The 17,696-nt window shown below is 36.0% G+C and overlaps 1 pseudogene; it reads left to right on the top strand.

The window, feature by feature from the left end:
- The first annotated feature begins 349 nt into the window (after positions 1-349).
- LOC112657867 (ribosome biogenesis protein NSA2 homolog) lies at positions 350-4,136 on the top strand (annotated as a pseudogene).
- Positions 4,137-17,696: the final 13,560 nt, after the last annotated feature.

Below are 17,696 nucleotides of genomic sequence, written 5' to 3'. Positions count from 1 at the left end.
TAGTAAAAGAATTAATTCTACACTAGAACTAGCATTGGTAATGGGAGGGTATGACTGTGTCCAGCCCTTTTCAAACCTGTTTTAAACATATATCCTCTCGTATTTATTTATATCAATAACCCAAGGCAAGTTTTCCACTTTCCTAGGGGTGAGGGTGGTTTTTCCATGATTCCCCTAAATTTAATGGCAAAAACAGCCATTTGTTACAAATTCTATGTTTCAGGAACTTGAATAGAACACAAGAGAGATGGCTTGTCACTGATGCATACTGATGAAGCCTCATCTGAAAGATACTACAAGGGAAGGCTAGGGACTGGAATCATCTGAAGGCTGTTCACTTGCATGCCTGATGATTCATAATGGCTCTCAGCTGGGACTTGATCTAAGACTGTCAACCAGATCACCTACAGGTGGTCTTCATGGAGCCTGGAATGCCTCAAAATTTGGTGGCTGGGATCCAAAAGTAAATGTCCCAGAAAAAGAGCCAGATGGAAGTGTAGGTTGTAAAGTGTCCTAGCCTCTAAAGCCACACAGTGTGCCTTCCTTTGCATTCTATTTCTTGGGCAGTCATGGCTGACCTATATTCAAAGGGTGAAAATTAGATTCCACCTTCTGATGGGAGAAATGTCAAGGTTCTACAATTGTAGAACTGGAAACACAAAAACAGGGACATTTTTTGAAACAGTCTGCCACATTGTTTCCCTTCTTTTTCCTTCTTTTCTTTCTTTTGTGTGTGTGTGTGTGTGTGTTGTCTGTGCTTTCTTATAAATAGTTTCTAGAAAAAAAAAATAACAAGTCATTCACAGAGAGCACATTTCTAGTAAATTCTAGTGATATTTTGGTTATTTGCTATGAATCAGCTCATTTCAGATTAATAACTTTTGTACATGGGGTTATTCTGGTATGTCTACCAGATTTTTAAAAGATTTTATTTATTTATTTATTTATGAGAAACAGAGAGAGAGTGAGAGAGACAGAGAGAGACACACAGAGTGAGAGGCAGAGACACAGGCAGAGAGAGAAGCAGGCTCCATGTAGGGAGCCTGATGTGGGACTGGATCCCAGGTCTCCAGGATTGTGCCCTGGGCTGAAGGCGGCGCTAAACCACTGAGCCACCTGGGCGGCCCCAGATGTTTGTTTTGACACAGATATTTTGGAATTTATATTTAAGGATAAAATAAAGGAACAGATCTTGAAAGTGATAGTTGTTGGAAAGAAGTCCAGAACAGGTAAGAAGATGTTTAAAAGTAGAATGAAGACAGATGTTTGATTGGAGTCTATTGAGAAAAAGGATTTAGAATGTGAAGGAAAGATCATTTTGCTGAAAAAGATTAAGTGTTTCTTGGTGTGTGTAAAGCTTCTGATAATTTTTAGAAATTAGTTGTTTGACTTCAGGACATGTTATTTTCTGCATATTGTTAAGTAAACATTTTAATTAAAAATGTTTTCATTTATATATCAATAGATATTGTAGGCTCCTTTTAACATTCTAGGAATGCATGAGTGATGCTTTCTTTCTGCATCATGCTTCTCCATGTTTTTGCCTACTTTCCTCTGGCTTTGTGTTATTGCTCTGACTAAATGAGAACACTTGATGATAGGTCTGTCACTCAACTACCTGGACTGAAATAGCCAGAATCATAGGAACCTTGAGCTAATGCAAATGGGGGTTAACAAACACAAGGAGAAGAAAGAGTGATCTCTTCCTTTGAAAACCACATCCCATGAATATTCCTTATTGTCTTTATAAATCTACATTGAAAAATTTATTCTATAGAAATAATTTTAAAAATACATGACATTTATTACTCTATTGTTTATAACAAGTAAAAATTGAAAAGAAATTAAATGGTCATCAACAGAAGAATATCTATGTGATATATGCATATCTAGAACACTACTGCAACCTTAAAATAATATATATCTACTTTCAGGGAAATGTGTTTAATTGATTCATTAAAAAAAATTCCAGAATACTAGGAATACCAGAATCCCATTTGTATGAGAAAAGATATAAAATCTCATTCTAGATGGCAAACTTAGCACCACTTTAGCTACTCCATATTATAAAAAATCTCTAGAAATGATCTTGTACTTTTCTTTTTAAATTTCACATCTGGTATATAAATCAAGAAGGAGAACTCTTAATGGATCATAACAAATTAAAAATTCTTGAAAGGTGGGAAATGAGAGGAATGAAAGGTCTCAAGACATAGAACATGTTTTTCTTCTAGAAAAGTTGAGGGCAGTACCTAGGGAACTTCATACCCAAGTGTAGTTGGTCCTGGATTCAAAAGTGGTCCTGAGAGTAACCAAATGGTAATCAGAAGAGGGTATCAAGCAGGACAGATTCTGCATAATCCACCTTCTTAGGCCAGAAGTAACCACAAGGGTTTCACATTCAGGTGGGATGGGGGTGGGAGGGTGTTAGGCTGCGACAGCTTGGGGTCAAGGAAATGGGATAACATTAAAGACTACATATTGCACTAGTGGAATAGCTATAGAGATGAGAGCACACAAATAGTCACCAATCACATCATGCTTTTTTTGGAATTGGTCCATTTTAGAAAGGATGTACAAAAAGACATTAGGGTTCAAAGCCAATGGCCAAGAAAGAATTCTTGAGACGTCTTTGATGCCAAAAGGTGATTTTATTAAAGTATGGGGACAGGACCCATGGGCATAAAGAGCTGCAACAGGGTCTTGAGGAGTGGCCCATTATAGACTTCCAAGTTGGGAAGGAGTTAGGGATAGCATAAGCCTCTGAGGAATTTTGGAAGCAAGGTTCCCAGAACCTTGAGGGGGTTAGCTAATGTTGGAAAAAGTCATTTATTACCATCTAATAAAACCTTAGTCACAAGACCCTTCAGATGTATATTGGTGGGCCATATGCTTGGGGGATGATTGCCAACATGTATCGGGAGGGGGGTGGGTTAGATATAAAGGAGATTTCTAAAGAAATTTTTATATGTTAAAGTAGACTTACAAGGTCCTGGGGGTCGGGCTAAGATGACTGACTGACTTTTGCCCTTAGCAAAGTATCAACATTGAGGCAATTGAGTCCCTAGAGGAATGTCACCCTGCCTGTTTTAAGGACTTACCAATGGGTGGGCTATAGGTAGTAAGGACATTTAATAATTTTTCTTCTGCCTTTGTTTCCCATATCAGAAGTGTCCCTTTCCTTTTGTGAGTGGTATGGAGTCAGCTCATATGTCTCTGAGACCCAAAAATTGAGAGCTTCTTTGTGCCTAGAGGGTGCACCCAGTGCCTTGGTGGTCATCACCATTCCACAAAAAATAATATGTTGAGGCACACTTATTACCATAAGCATTATGGATATATTTAGATTACCATGAGGAAAAGAGAAAGAAGGACGGTCATGAGGCTCACAAATGTTCAAAGGCAAAAAAAAAAAAAAAATATGACTGGTCTAAATGCTAAGCTCTACCATAAACAGTGTCACACTGAGAAAGTCAAATGAAAAAGACTATCAAGATGCATGAAAAGAGAAACACCAAATGAAAGAATGGTAAAAAGACTCCACAAAGAGCAGTACCTGCCTATCTATTGGACAAAGAGGGACAGTTCTGAGCTAATATACTTTCCAAAATGATTAAACAAAAACAACAACAACAACAACAAAATGAAAGCAGGAAAGTTCTGCCCAAAGTTCCTGCCTGGGAGGAAATAGAAGTATTACAATTACTTGAACAAGAAAGAGAAAGAAGAAAATGTGCAAGAAGATGGTTACTAAAGTTGGCTGTATTGGAGATGGCTTTACTCCTAAATCTGAAAAACTACCTAAATCTGAAAGATTCATTAAGTCAATGGGCTTATGTTTCAAAAAGTCCATGTAACTCATCCTGAAATGAATGGCACCTTTTGCCTACCAATACATGATATAAAAAAAGAGTCTCCTATCCCCACTATATCCAACTTTAGGTATCATTATCAAAGGAACTGTCACTGAGGTGAAAGTGAGCATGTTGGGCCTTGTGACGCAGTCACAGAAGGAGGCAAAGTATTTGGAGAAGATTTACTGACAGGTTACCAGCAATCCTGAAAATGATGGATGCATAACTGTGGTCCTATGGTTTGACGTCAATTTCATACAAGTAACTCCTTATAATTATTGAAGATTACACACCAATCAAGAAAACCAGCATTATTGTGATGTTTCTGAATACTACCCAACAGCCTTACATATTTGCAATCTTCAAGAGAACTACTAATTCTATTGCAAAAACAAAACAAAACAAAACAAAAAACCATAAAATGGCCTAGTTTTATGAAAAGAAAATCATCAATCATTTGAGGAAAGCCAATACTTTGTTGTTCCTCAATAAAAGATGAACTTAATCATAAGGACAGAAACAGAAAAATAAGCATAACAAGAAGCTTAGAGTAAATATAATTTATATCCTAAAAAATGTGAGAAGATATTTAACCCATAATAAAATTAACCTAATATATAATGGAAAGTAAAATTTCATCATTGTTGGCAAGAAAATGGAAAAAATGGAGCCCCTGCACACCATTGATAAGAATATAAAATGGTACAGCTGTTAAGGAAAATAGTATGGAAGTTCTTTAAAAAATTAAAAATAAAATTACCAGATGATCTAGCAATCCCAATTCTGGGTATTTATACAAAATAATTGAAATCAGGATCTCTAAGACATATTAGCACTTTCCTGTTAATTGCAGCACTATTCACAAATCGCCAAGATATGGAGAGAACTTAAATGTCCATCGATGGATGAATGTGTAAGGAAAAGGTGGTATATGGATAAAATGGAATATTATTTACCCTTTAAAAAGAATATTGTGATAACATGGATGAACTTTGAGGACACCATGCAAAGTAGAATAAACCAGCCACAGGGGGACAAACATTTCATGATTCTACTTACATAAGCCATCTAAAGTAGTCAAAATCAGAAGCAAGGAGTAGCATGGTGGTTTCAGGGGCTCAAGGGAAGGGCAAATGGGAAATTTCTATTGGATGAGTATATGAGATGATGAACAATTTTTACATATCTACTGTACAACATTATGCCTGTAATTAACAACACTTAAAAATTTAAAAGCATAAATCTCATGTTAAGTGTTCTTACCACAATAAAATTTTAAAAACTTAAGAATTAACAAAACTCTCATCATTGAAGTAACACTCAGTATTTGGGCTGAACAAATGAAAGGCCATAGTTCAAGAGAAACTAGTGAGCTAGCAGCAAGAAATTTTCTGGAATTCAAATAGTTAGAGAGGCAACATTGTGGTGGTTAAGAGACTGCCTAGGTTTGAATACTAGGTCTATACTTACTGGCTGTGTGACATTGGAAATATAATTTAAATTTTTTTGTGCTTGTTATTAAGCTTTTTCTTTAAACTCCAAAAATACCCTACAATACTTTTCTTTATGAAGCTAGGGCTAAGAATTTGTAAACTTATTTCTCCTTTGTCACTTTATTAACTGTACAGTTATGCCCACAGAGAGCACAAAAGTACAACTAAGCTGTTGGAGGCAGGAATAGGGACTTCTTGTTTGCTTGTCATAAATGTCATCATGGTCCTAACAGTAGGAGGTAATTCTGACAATAGCAGTTGGTTCTAGTCTCTACCTTCTTTCAGCATCCCAAAGCAAGCTTTTTCACCCTCCACACAGTGAGCCCTGCCTCATCTACAAGAGACACTTCCTCTGCCTCCTTGACCTACAATAACACCTCCTGCTCAGAATTCTGTACTCCAGTTCTATGGAGTTTCTAAGTTCTGAAATCTTTCACGAATTTCCCCACACTTACAAGTGGCAGCCACTTTCTGCCACTATTATTTCCATATACCTCTAGGTTAACTCAGCATTCTCATTTTCCTTTTTTCAGTGTTCCACTACGTGCTTAACCAATCCCCTATGTAAATTCTCTCTGCTAAAATATCTAGGGTATTTTTGTTTTCTCAAATCAATCCCAATTAACATAGTTAATCATGTTCTACCAGAACTAGATGGTTATGAAGATTGAATTGAGTTAATACATGTAAAACACTGAGAACAGTGCCTGTATATAAAGAGCTATGTTAAGTATTCACCATCATTTTCAAATGCTATCTCAAAAAGCTGAGGAAAACATAAGAAAAAATGAGAGTCACTGAAGACAGAACTAAAAATTTCAGCAGCTATTTTAGAAGATGAGAATCAAAATTACTCGGAGGAGACAATAGTAGATATATAAATGAGTATATGATAGAGAGAGGGGAGAGAGAAAGAGTTGGTGGATAGAGAAATAGATGAGGGGAGATAAATGTGCATGAATTTAATATAGATATGTCATTGGCAGAAGAAAACACACATATAAACAGACACATACAAACACAGTACCTTATACCTACAGATGCCATCTGCAACTCTTACACCATCAAGCTGGTATTATATCTAACCCTTGAACAACATGGGGATTAGAGGTGCTGATCCCACATGCAGCTGAAAATTCACATGTAACTTCTGACTCTCCAAAACTTTAACCATGTATAGCCTATTGTTGACCAACAGCCTTACCAATAACATAAGTAGTTAATTAACATATTTTATAGACCATACGTATTGTATACTATATTCTTATAATAAGGTAAGCCAGAGAAAAGAAAATGTAATTAATAATATCAGAAGGAAGAGAAAACATATTTACAGTAGTATATCAAAAAAATCTGCATATAAATGGACCCTTCAGTTCAAACCCATATTGTTCAAGGATCAGCTGTTATTATCTGTTATCAAATGTAGATAAGGAGAGAATAAGAAAATAAAACTATGAAAAATTTTATTTGTGAACAGAAGCATGATATCTAAAATAAAATACTACTAATAAAGCATAGCAGTGTTTTAGAAAATAACAACATAATTAGCATTTATTTCAGAAATGCAAGAGTAGTTTAATATTAGAATTAATTATAATAATTCAGCTCATAAATAAGAGATAAAACTGTATGATGATCTCAACAGATAATGAAAAAGCATTTGATGATATTCAACAGCCATTCTGTCTAAAAAAAAAAAAAAAAAACACTCCAAGAAAATGAGAACTAAGAAACAACCCTAATTTGATATGAAATTTCTACCAGTAATCTATAGCAAATATCGTGATCAATGGTGAGTCACTAGAAGCACTCCCATAAAAGTCAGGAACTAGGTAAAGATGCTTGTTAATGTCCTTAATACTCTACATTGGAGTTCCAAATTAATAAAATGAGATAAAGAACACATACTGAAAGGGAGAGGCAAAATCATGATTTACAAGTGATAAGATTACCTATATAGTTTGTCAGTTGATTGTCTTTGTTTTCCTAGTAGAGTAAATAAGAAAGTTCAATATTGTGGCCTGACAAAAAAAATAAATGCTAAAAAAAAATTTTAGAGCTCTCCTATGTATCAGTGGAATATAATAGATTTAAAGATCCTTCTGATGGAAACACAATATATAAAGCAACAGGAAGGAATCTAGAAGTAAATGTATAATAATGTATAGAAAATTATAACATTTTCAGAAGGTGTTGGAAAGACCTGAGTAAAAGAGAAATATGTTTGTTAATCGGAAGATGCAGTACAATATAGTTATTAATTCCTTCAAACTTAATAAATTCAGTGTAATCCTCCAAAATTCCCCACAAGATGTTTCATCTATCTTGACCAGATGAGTCTAAAATTTAAGCAAAGGACGGGCACCTGGCTGGCTTAGTCAGTAGAGCTTAGAACTCTTGATCTCGGGGTTGTGAGTTCCAGCCGCAGTTTGGGTATAGAGATTACTATAAAAAAAATTCAAGTGAAAGAATAAATCTGAGAAAATTTAAAGGCAGGTTAGTAAAAGAATAAATTGAGAGCAACTTGATCTAACAGATTTCAAATTATAAAGATATAGGTAGTAAAGCACTATGGTACATGTGTGCATATGTAGGAATAGAAGTATGCTCACTGGGATGGGGCTATTTCCAAGTCATACTGGTTGTTAAGTGAAGAAAGTAAAAAAAAAAAAAAAAAAAAAAAAAAAATGAAGAAGTTCTCTTTTCTACTTCACAAAGCTGGAATAGATACAGATAAACACATATCCACTGATGACTTGGATGGTGGCTACTGACTGTAGGGATTCTCTCACCTTAGGAGTAGTCTTGTGATTTTTAAAGAATGTAATCATATATGACTCAAGTAAAAATGAATAAAAATAGTTTTAACCCTGTATTATTTTTACATAGAATACAAATTATTCTAATACAGAAATACAAACCTATTTATAACTACATATTTATATCTTTCCATCTTTATGAACTAATTTATAATAGGCAACAAACCATTTCAAAACTCAGTTACTTAAATATCCTTAGTTCTCATGGGTCGGTTGGAAGTTGTTCTGACGTAGCTGTCTAGAACGACCTCACTCTGGCCTCTACTAGACGGGCAGGGACAGTTAGTGTGGCTGAGGCCACTCTGTACACAGTCTCTCATCCTTCAGGAAGCCAGCCTAGGCTTGTTCACATGGTAGTGAAAAGGTTCCTGGCAGCAGGAGAGGGTACCCCTCAATGCACAAAGCATTTTTCAAGCTCCTACTTGTATCAGTTTTGTTGTCATCTCATTGGCAAAACCAAGTCATGTGGCCAAACCCAGGCAGTGTGAGAGGGGACTAACCATTGAAAAATACATATAAAAGAATACATACTAAGCAATAAAGAGTGGATATACCCAAGAGGTGGACATAGAGGATGAAGGAAGATTTTTACTTCCTTATGTACCAACATGCTGTTTTGTTTTGTTTTGTTTTTACGATGAACGTGTATTGTTTTTGCAAATTATATTACTTTGAAAAGTTAACAGAGGAAAATATTCTTCTGCAGGTATGGACTTCTGAGTTTCCTGATTTTTGACTTAATTCTCCGTATCTGCATATATTTGCACTCCACGGCCACGGAACCTGCACGCCCTCACCTTTGTTAACATGCATTTTCCTGCAGTGAGACACTGCAAAGTGCCTACCTCCTAGAACTTCACCTTTGCAGTCACCCTAGCATCTGCCTGCACAGAATGCACAGATAGCATGGAAACATGCATAACAAAGTAAACAAGGACACACAGGCTTTTAGAAGTCCCAATTGGCGGCAGCTGCTTCTGTCCCCAAGGGAGCAGTATAATTTTCCTCTAGAGCCGACAGCTTTTTGCAAAGCAAAATACCTCCATTGGCTGATGTAGGGTGCAAACATTGAGCCTTCCAGGACACAGTTTAGGATACAATATAAGACAGAGAGTCACGTTTCTTGTGAGGTTGGAGAAAAAAAGATGATTCAGGAAGGAATGAGAAGAAAACAAAGGAAGAAAAAGCAAAATAATGGCTTTGGGTAATGTGGGTGGCTAAAATTCTTTTAAGGACAGAGTGTGTTAATTATTAAGTGGCTGTCTTTCTCCTTCATCGCCCTTCTATACTCTACTTTGCTATGCTGATACTCGGATGCTGCAAAGTACATTTCCCTTTGTCAGCTGCCTTTGTTAGGTTTTGCCACAATGAGTCTAGGGACTTTCTCCTTCCTCTTTGCTTGTTATTCCTGTCACTGGAACCATTTGCTGTTTCTATAACCATCCTCCTGACAAAGAACTTCATTCAGGATGCAGCAATCAACTTCAGTCTCTATATTCTGATGTTTCCAGGACCAGCCTCATTGCATCCTCTTAGATGTACCAGCACTAGAAGGGCAGCAGCCTTTTCTCAGAGAATTCAGCCCAGCCATAAGCCACACCCTCTCCAAGACCCTGATTTGCTGGCATCGGCCAGATGGTAAACTCTTCCTCCAAAGTCCCTCCCAATTGTGTGGAGTCTGAGCTTCTAGGTTCTAATTATCTCCCTTTTTGTCTCTAACACTAGGGGTGATGATGGCTTGCAGTGATTATTAACTTTGTATTACCTCAATGTAACCTCCTTTTTTTTTATGCCACTGTGGAAATAAAGAACAAATGAGAACAAACAGGCTATTTATCCAAAGCTTACTATAGCAAGGGAGTCAGCCACCACCGTTTCAGTTGGCAGAGGCTCACAGGCAGACTGGAGAGTGGAAAATCTTTATAGTGAAAAAGGGAAAGTTTCAGGTGTGCTCTGAATGGGGGTTGTTGGAATGGGGAATCTTGGAGGCAGGCTATCTAGAAGCAGGGTATCATGTGATTGATTTGGATAGCATATTTGGCTTGGGAGATGATCCCCAAAGTTGGTGGGTGATACGGGTGGGTCAGGGGATGGAGGGTGGGTAAAAAAAGTAGGGAAGCCAATGGTCACTGGTCAAGTCCTAATCGTTCTGGGCTGCCTTCTACAGATGGCAATGGTTGGAGTTCTTTTGTCGTATATAAACAGGCGATTGTTCATTTGTATGTCCAGTTGCTCACCTCTGATGCCTGTCCAGTTAATTTCCTATATGACATCTGTTTAAATGTCTAGTGTGCTTTCTGCTTTCCCTGACTAGACCCTGACTAATACAAGGAGTGTCTAATATCCCATTGTCAAGGTTCCCATCGTGTAAACTTGTGTATCTATTTTGCCAAATCTTTTTTAAAAAGATTATATTTATTTGAGAGAGAAACAAAGTGAGCGAGAGAGACAGAGAGAGCATGAGCAGAGTGAGGGACAGAGGGAGAAGCAGATTCTCCACTGAGCAAGGAACCAGATGTAGGGTTCTATCCCAGGACTCTTGGATCATGACCTGAGCCCATGGCAGATGCTTAACCGATGGAGCTACCCAGGTACCTCTATTTTGCCAGATCTTTAGTGCATCTGACACACATACAAATAGATTGTATGGATGGTGTTTGGGGAAAATTGAGGAAATGAACACATCTTTAAGAATCCAGGACAGAAAGAGCAGCAGCAGAAGGCAATGCATTAGTGACACCAGAACTTCAACAAAGACAGGAAGGTGAACCTTGAAGAGATCAAGAGATCCAAGCCCTAAGTGCCTTTCCATATCCATAGTTTGTATTAGAAACTGCATGAAGAAAAAAAAAAAAAAAAAAAAAAAAAAAGAAACTGCATGAAGGTACCTCACAAGCATTTTGGTTTGGTTAATCAGTTCCCAAATTGATAAGTCAATTTTATCTAAATGTATTGGTAATACTTTCAGGATTCATTCCTATTTGTTGGCAATTCTCTTCAATATATCTTAGCTTTACTGAATTTCGGTCTGGGCTAAGTATTGCAAGATATCTATAAAATGGAAGTCACTCCATCTCTGTCCTCAAAGGGTTTAAAGTCTTTCTAGGAAGAAAAAAACTAGTGGGAAGTAAGTGGAAGTGATAGAAATAATATATGTAAGATCCAGAATAAGAACTACAACTAAATGGAATTGTACAACTAAATGGAATTTCTACTCTCAAAAAGAGTAGAAAATGGGTGTGATTTTAGTTCGTTAGGAAGCTCTTGCACAGTGTACTAGACTTAGATCTTCATTTTTCAATAAAGAAAAAGCCAAGATAAAAACAAATTCCAAAAAGTTGTCATCACAAGAATTGCTAATTCGGCCTCGTTAGAAGCTCATATGCTTTGTTTTAACTTTCACATATGCACAGTTTAAATAGTCATAATCTTGATATACAATTTATTAAGCATGTCACAAATATTTTTCATGTTTTTACATATTTTATATGTTATTACCATTTGTAATTGTCATGTAACTTTCCATCATCTGGTTGTGCCATAAATTATGCAGTCTTCCATTTGTTTTTGTTTTGTTGTTTTTTTTTTTTTTTTTTTTGCTATCTTAGATTTATCCATGAAGATATTAATTGTGTTACTACATTTTTACTTCCAGCAAATTCTTTCTTTTGGATATACTTTTAGAGAAGAGAAGGGATGTTGGCTAAGAGCACATTTATGGCACTTTTGAAATATTGCTTTACAAAGAGATTATAAAGTATTGTTGGTAAGGAACTAGTTTATCTTAGCCACATCAGCTCATGTTATCTTTTTTTTTTAAATCTTCATTTCCAGGGTGCTATAATTTGCATTTTTAACTACTAATGAGGAAAAGAATCTTTCCATCTGTTTTCTTCTTGTATTTGTTGATGAGGATTATAAAATGTGCAGAATAAAGGAAAATACCTTAAAGACAGATATGAACACAGCTTGGGGTAAAAGGGAAGATAGCTGGATGGCAGGAGGATAAATATAAATATTATTTATAACATACATATGTATTTTTATAGATATGCACATGTACGCATATTACATATCTCCATATTCCTTTCTGATCAAGTATTTGCTATAAGACCAGTGTTATACTAAGAGATGCTGTATTCAGATTTTATTTATTTATTTGAGAGAGAGAGAGCAAGAGAAAGGAGTGGAGAAGAGGGACAAGCAGACTCCCCATTGAACATGGAGCCCAACATGGGGCTCGACATGGGGCTCGGTCCCAGGATCTTGAGATCACCACCTGAGCCAAAGGCACATGCTCAACTGACTGAGCCACCCAGGCCCCTTAAGTGATGCTTTAAATAAATCTCTATAATCATAACAACCCAATATTTGTTTTCCCCATTTTTCTGGTGAGAAACTGAAAGCTCATGGAGGTTAAGTCACATGCCCAGCCACCACATTTAGTAACAGTGTGGGATTTTTCCAATGTCTGTCTTACTTTAACATATTTCCAAATACCTGGTGATACTCTAAATATCTTACTGAAACAGAAGAATCAGTACTGAGAAATAAAGGCACACATGAAAGGCTATCATAAATTGATAATAGTGGAATCTTCCTGGGCCTGGTAGGATATATTGAAATGAGATCCATATTGGCTGTAAGGACTATATTCATTTTCTGCTGCCAAATGGACTTGGTTTTAGTTTAATTCTCTTTATAGAATTGATGTTTGTTCTTGGCTAACCATCTATGATATCATTATACTGCACACAATGAATTATTCACCCGAATGTGCCTTACAATTAGCCTCAGCAGAGTATTTGCTCCTTTCGTCCAAACATTTTACTTTATCTATAAAGATTAAATTAATCATCTCTGCCAGCAATGAATAACTGAGAGAATTAGTTTTTAATATCTGGAGTAGAGAAGGGGAAATTGCAGGCAGAGCAATACATTTTGCTTGACCAGTGTTCCATGTTTCCTTTTATAATTTGTATTCTGTATCATATGCAGCATCTTTGGCTGGGGAGAGGAAGAGATAGGATACATTATTTGATCAATGACTGCCAACCTTTAGGGAGGAAGACAGCTGAACAAAGATGATTAATTAAAATGCACTTTAACTTTAGTCATCTTATTTCAAACTCTCATCATTTAATTTTTACAACAATGCTGTAAGATAGACACTATTAGTGCCCTATTGATGAGAAAGTAGGCACAGTGGATTTAAGTGATTAAGCCAAAGAATGTGCCTAGGCCACACAGCATCAGTATTCCAATCTTGACTAAGGTTCTGGTGCTTCCTGATGATATCCCGTTCTGGATCCACTCCTCTTTTCTCTTCTAATTCACCACCCACTTGTGATTTCACAAAGCAATGAAATTCTTCAGAAGGAAAGCATCAGAAGGAAAGCAAGAGGTCTATGTATCCCCAAAGACATGTACTATTTGGTAAATTATCAATAGTTATTCACATTTAACATGGGCTAATCAATTTGGAAACAAGTTGCCTTGTTGAAACAGTTATTTCTGGTTGTTTCCAATTCCATGTGATTGAACTTAAAAAATAATAAATAAATAAATAAATAAATACATACATACATACATACATACATACATACAAATAAATAAGCAAGCTAAGTTCCTTACCTTGAAGCCTGTAGGGGCCAAGGACAAATTGTTCATAATGTGCCACTTTTGCATGCAGATTATATTTCAAGATGAAGACAATCAAGGCCCAAAAGACTTAGGAAGACACTTTGACCTATCCCTAACTGCCTAAAAGAATTTAGATTAAGGACCTGCTCCAGGAAGGGAGCAAGATAACTACAGTATAATATGAATTTAGCAAATTCTATTTGTTAAAATTCCTTTCTTTGTCCCATTGTTTCCCTGTGGCTCAGCAAACATTTGTTTACCAAACATAATCTTTTTCATCTTCCCATGAATTGCTTTCCTTCTCTTTGAAGTCCCAGATTCCCAGCCCCTTCCTGGATGAGGATGACATATGTACTTCATTTTGCCTATCTTTGGAACCTCATGTCTGTTTGGATTCCCCATACATACAAAATTAAATTTTATTTTCCCCTGTTAATCTGTCTCATGTCAATTTAATTCTTAGACCAGCTATAAGTCAGGAGTTCAAAATATATTCAGTTGAAGACTTACATCAGAATCACCTGGACCCCAGCCCCACAAACTGAATCAGAATCTCTTGGGGTGAGGTCCAAGAATCTTCATTTAAAACCACTCTCCAGGGACACCTGGATGGCTCAGTGGTTGAACATCTGCCTTAGGCTCAGGGCATGATCCTGGCGTCCCAGGATTGAGTATATAAGCTCTGAGTGGGAGCCTATATAGCGCTGTCTGACTATATCTCTGCCTTTCTTTCTGTGTCTCTCACCAATCAATAAAATAAAAATCTTAAAGAAAATTCATACCACTCTCCTGTATTTGAGACATACTTATTAAGATTTTCTACTACAGGTTTGATGATGTAGATCATTTACCATGTAGATTCATGGTAAATGAAGTAGTACCTGGCACTTACTTAGTGTATAGAAATGTATACATATCATACAATACTTTATCTTGTTTAAACTCATAAAAACTCTAGAGGCAGTTACTATTATTATACTCACATTAGATGAAGGAACTGAACTGCAGCTTCATAGAGTCAAATCTAGGTATCCTGGTCCTAGACTTTATTATACCTCCTTCAACTCTGTATTTTCTCAGTGTGTTTCAGTTATAGAAAATTCCAGGCAGTGATGTCCATAGCAAAGTATTGCAATTTACAATGAAACAAAAAAATTAATCAAAATAAAGCTGTATACCTTGTTTTGAATAAGTATTCTGCTGTTTTCCTAGGATTTACCAAATGACTAGATGAAAGGTGATTATAGTGTGATTAATTTTTTTAAATCCTACAGTTTGTTAAAAGATTTAACTAAAGACTTAGCTAAATTCTATAAAGTATTTAAACATTAGCATGGGAAAACCAGACAAACAAAATTGAATGAAAGTAAAAACTGTTCTCAAAAGTTAGAAAAATCCAGACATAAATTACTTTACCTAGCCCACAGAGATTTGAAGTGGTCTTCAAGGGGTGGTCATTGAAGAATGGTCTCACTCAGAGCAGTCATGGCTTTTTTCACCTTTACTACATAAACTAATGGGACTATATTTCCTGGGGATTTCTACAAAGCTTCCTAATCAAAGAAAATGGGCAATTTCCAAATGCACTTGTTACCACGCTGAAAAGCAGAAACATGTGACAATGATTTCTCCTCAGCTTCTTTGCATATTCTGTAGTAATCATTAAAACACAATGGATCTTAGATCCACATTTGGAAAAAAAGTGGTTCAAATATTGATGGTTTGCTTCATTATTTTTTCTTTTTAAAAACTACAATGAAGCACTTTTATTTACTGCTTGCTGGACTGTATATTTGTACAAAAATTTCTGGATAGCAATTGGCACTAAATAAGAAGTTTTGGAAATGTTCTTTGACCTAATATGTCTATTTATAGGATTTTTTTGTAAGGCAATGACAAATGATATGAACAAAAATTTTCCCACAAGCATGCTTATTGTGGTAATCATTGTAATTTTATTAAAAATATTAGTAATATAGAAAAGTACCACCTGCTATTCCAATATGGAAACATGGCAATAATGACACATGATTCACTTGCCTTCCAGTCTTTGTTTCACTAATCATGACTGTACCTAATTGTCATCAATTGTTTATTGTATTATGTCTTTTTTTTTTTAATTTTTATTTATTTATGATAGTCACAGAGAGAAAGAGAGGCAGAGACACAGGCAGAGAGAGAAGCAGGCTCCATGCACCGGGAGCCTGATGTGGGAATCGATCCCAGGGTCTCCAGGATCGCGCCCCGGGCCAAAGGCAGGCGCCAAACCGCTGCGCCACCCAGGGATCCCGTATTATGTCTTTTTAAACTTAATATCATGTCATAAGCTTGTGCTCATATAGATAAATTGTTATATGCATGAATTTTAATGTCTTTAAAATGATTTAAACAAGTACTGCGAAGGTGAATCCTTATTTTAGTTGCATTATTTTAATGATGTAACATGAGTTAAATAATTCCCTGTTGTTCAATGCTTTCCATTTTATTTAATATTATAAATAATGATACAAACAATTGGATGCTTTATTTAACTATAGTTATTCATAACTAGGGGCAATTTTTTCCATGTAAAGAAATTGTTTTTAAAATTGTAAATATAAGTATTTTAAAACAAAAAACCAAATCCCACAAAGCCCAAATTGGGCCTTTATTTAAAGCATATTAGGTGTAATATGCAGTTATTACACAAATAACTGTTCATTTTTTTGTTTTAAAGATTTATTATTACTTTAGAGAGAGAGAGAGAGAGAGAGGAGAGAGAGAGAGAGAGGGAGGGAGGGAGGGAGGGAGAGACAAGGGGTGGGGACAAGGCAGAGGTTGAGAGAAAATCTCCAGCAGACTCCCCACTGAGTATGGAACCAGCAGACTACCCACTGAGTATGGAGCCTGATGCAATGCTGGCTGGATCCCAGGACGCTGAGATCATGGCCTAAGCCAAAATCAACATTGGAGGCTCCACTGACTGAGCCACCCAGGAACCCCAACCACTCACTTTTAAAACATTTAGGGGATGCCTGGTTGGCTCAGTTGGTAGAGCATGCAACTCTTGATCTTGAGGTAGTGTGTTAGCATCCCACACTGGATGTAGAGATTACCTGAATGTTTCACACAGGGCCCTCATTTATTTTGTTTTGTTTTGTTTTTTAATAATATAAAGAGCACCTTATAACTTGTATACTGTCCAAGAACCAAAACCTTGTCAACTTGTATCTGCTTACTTTTGGGTAAGAAGGAGGGGAATTGCTCCCTTCCTTCTTTGGGTAAGAAGGAGGGACATAGCAAGTTTATTAGATATGCAATCCTAATAGATAATGCTAAAGTGTTTGAAACATGGCTTCAATGAACTCTGTATAAGGAACCCTATAGATCTGTTCTGGAAGTACCTGGCTTTTTTATCTTTACCCATTAAATGGAATCAAATTGTATCTTTTGTGGTCTTGATTTGTTTATCTTTATGGCCTTGATTTTCTTCTCCAAAGCACTAATATGGTTCAGTACCTTGATTAGCCATGTCTTTTTTCCCGTCTGTTCTGCTTTCCCCCATTTTTCTATTGATATGTTTTCTTTTCTATTGATTAGTAAGATACATACTGACATACATATACAAATAAATATATATTTAAGATTTTTATTGATTAGAAAGATATATAATGTATACAAATACATGTGTGTGTCTATATCGATACCTATCTATCTCCTTTGTGGGTCTAGATATTGCAGATATGTTCTAGTTCATTGCTTATCTTTTCTTCTTCTTTCTTTTAGGTATCTTTTAACATCATTAAAACTAAGACACAAGATTGATTTAGCTATATCTAGTCCTTTTTTGTTTCACATTCTGTAAAAAATGCCACAGCAGGAGGGAAATATCAGCAAAGGTGATG

The sequence above is a fragment of the Canis lupus genome, chromosome 8, assembly GCF_003254725.2.
Source record: "Canis lupus dingo isolate Sandy chromosome 8, ASM325472v2, whole genome shotgun sequence".
Taxonomy (NCBI): domain Eukaryota; kingdom Metazoa; phylum Chordata; class Mammalia; order Carnivora; family Canidae; genus Canis; species Canis lupus.
Note: the sequence above shows the minus strand (reverse complement) of the source record. Positions and strands in the feature narration are given on the sequence as shown.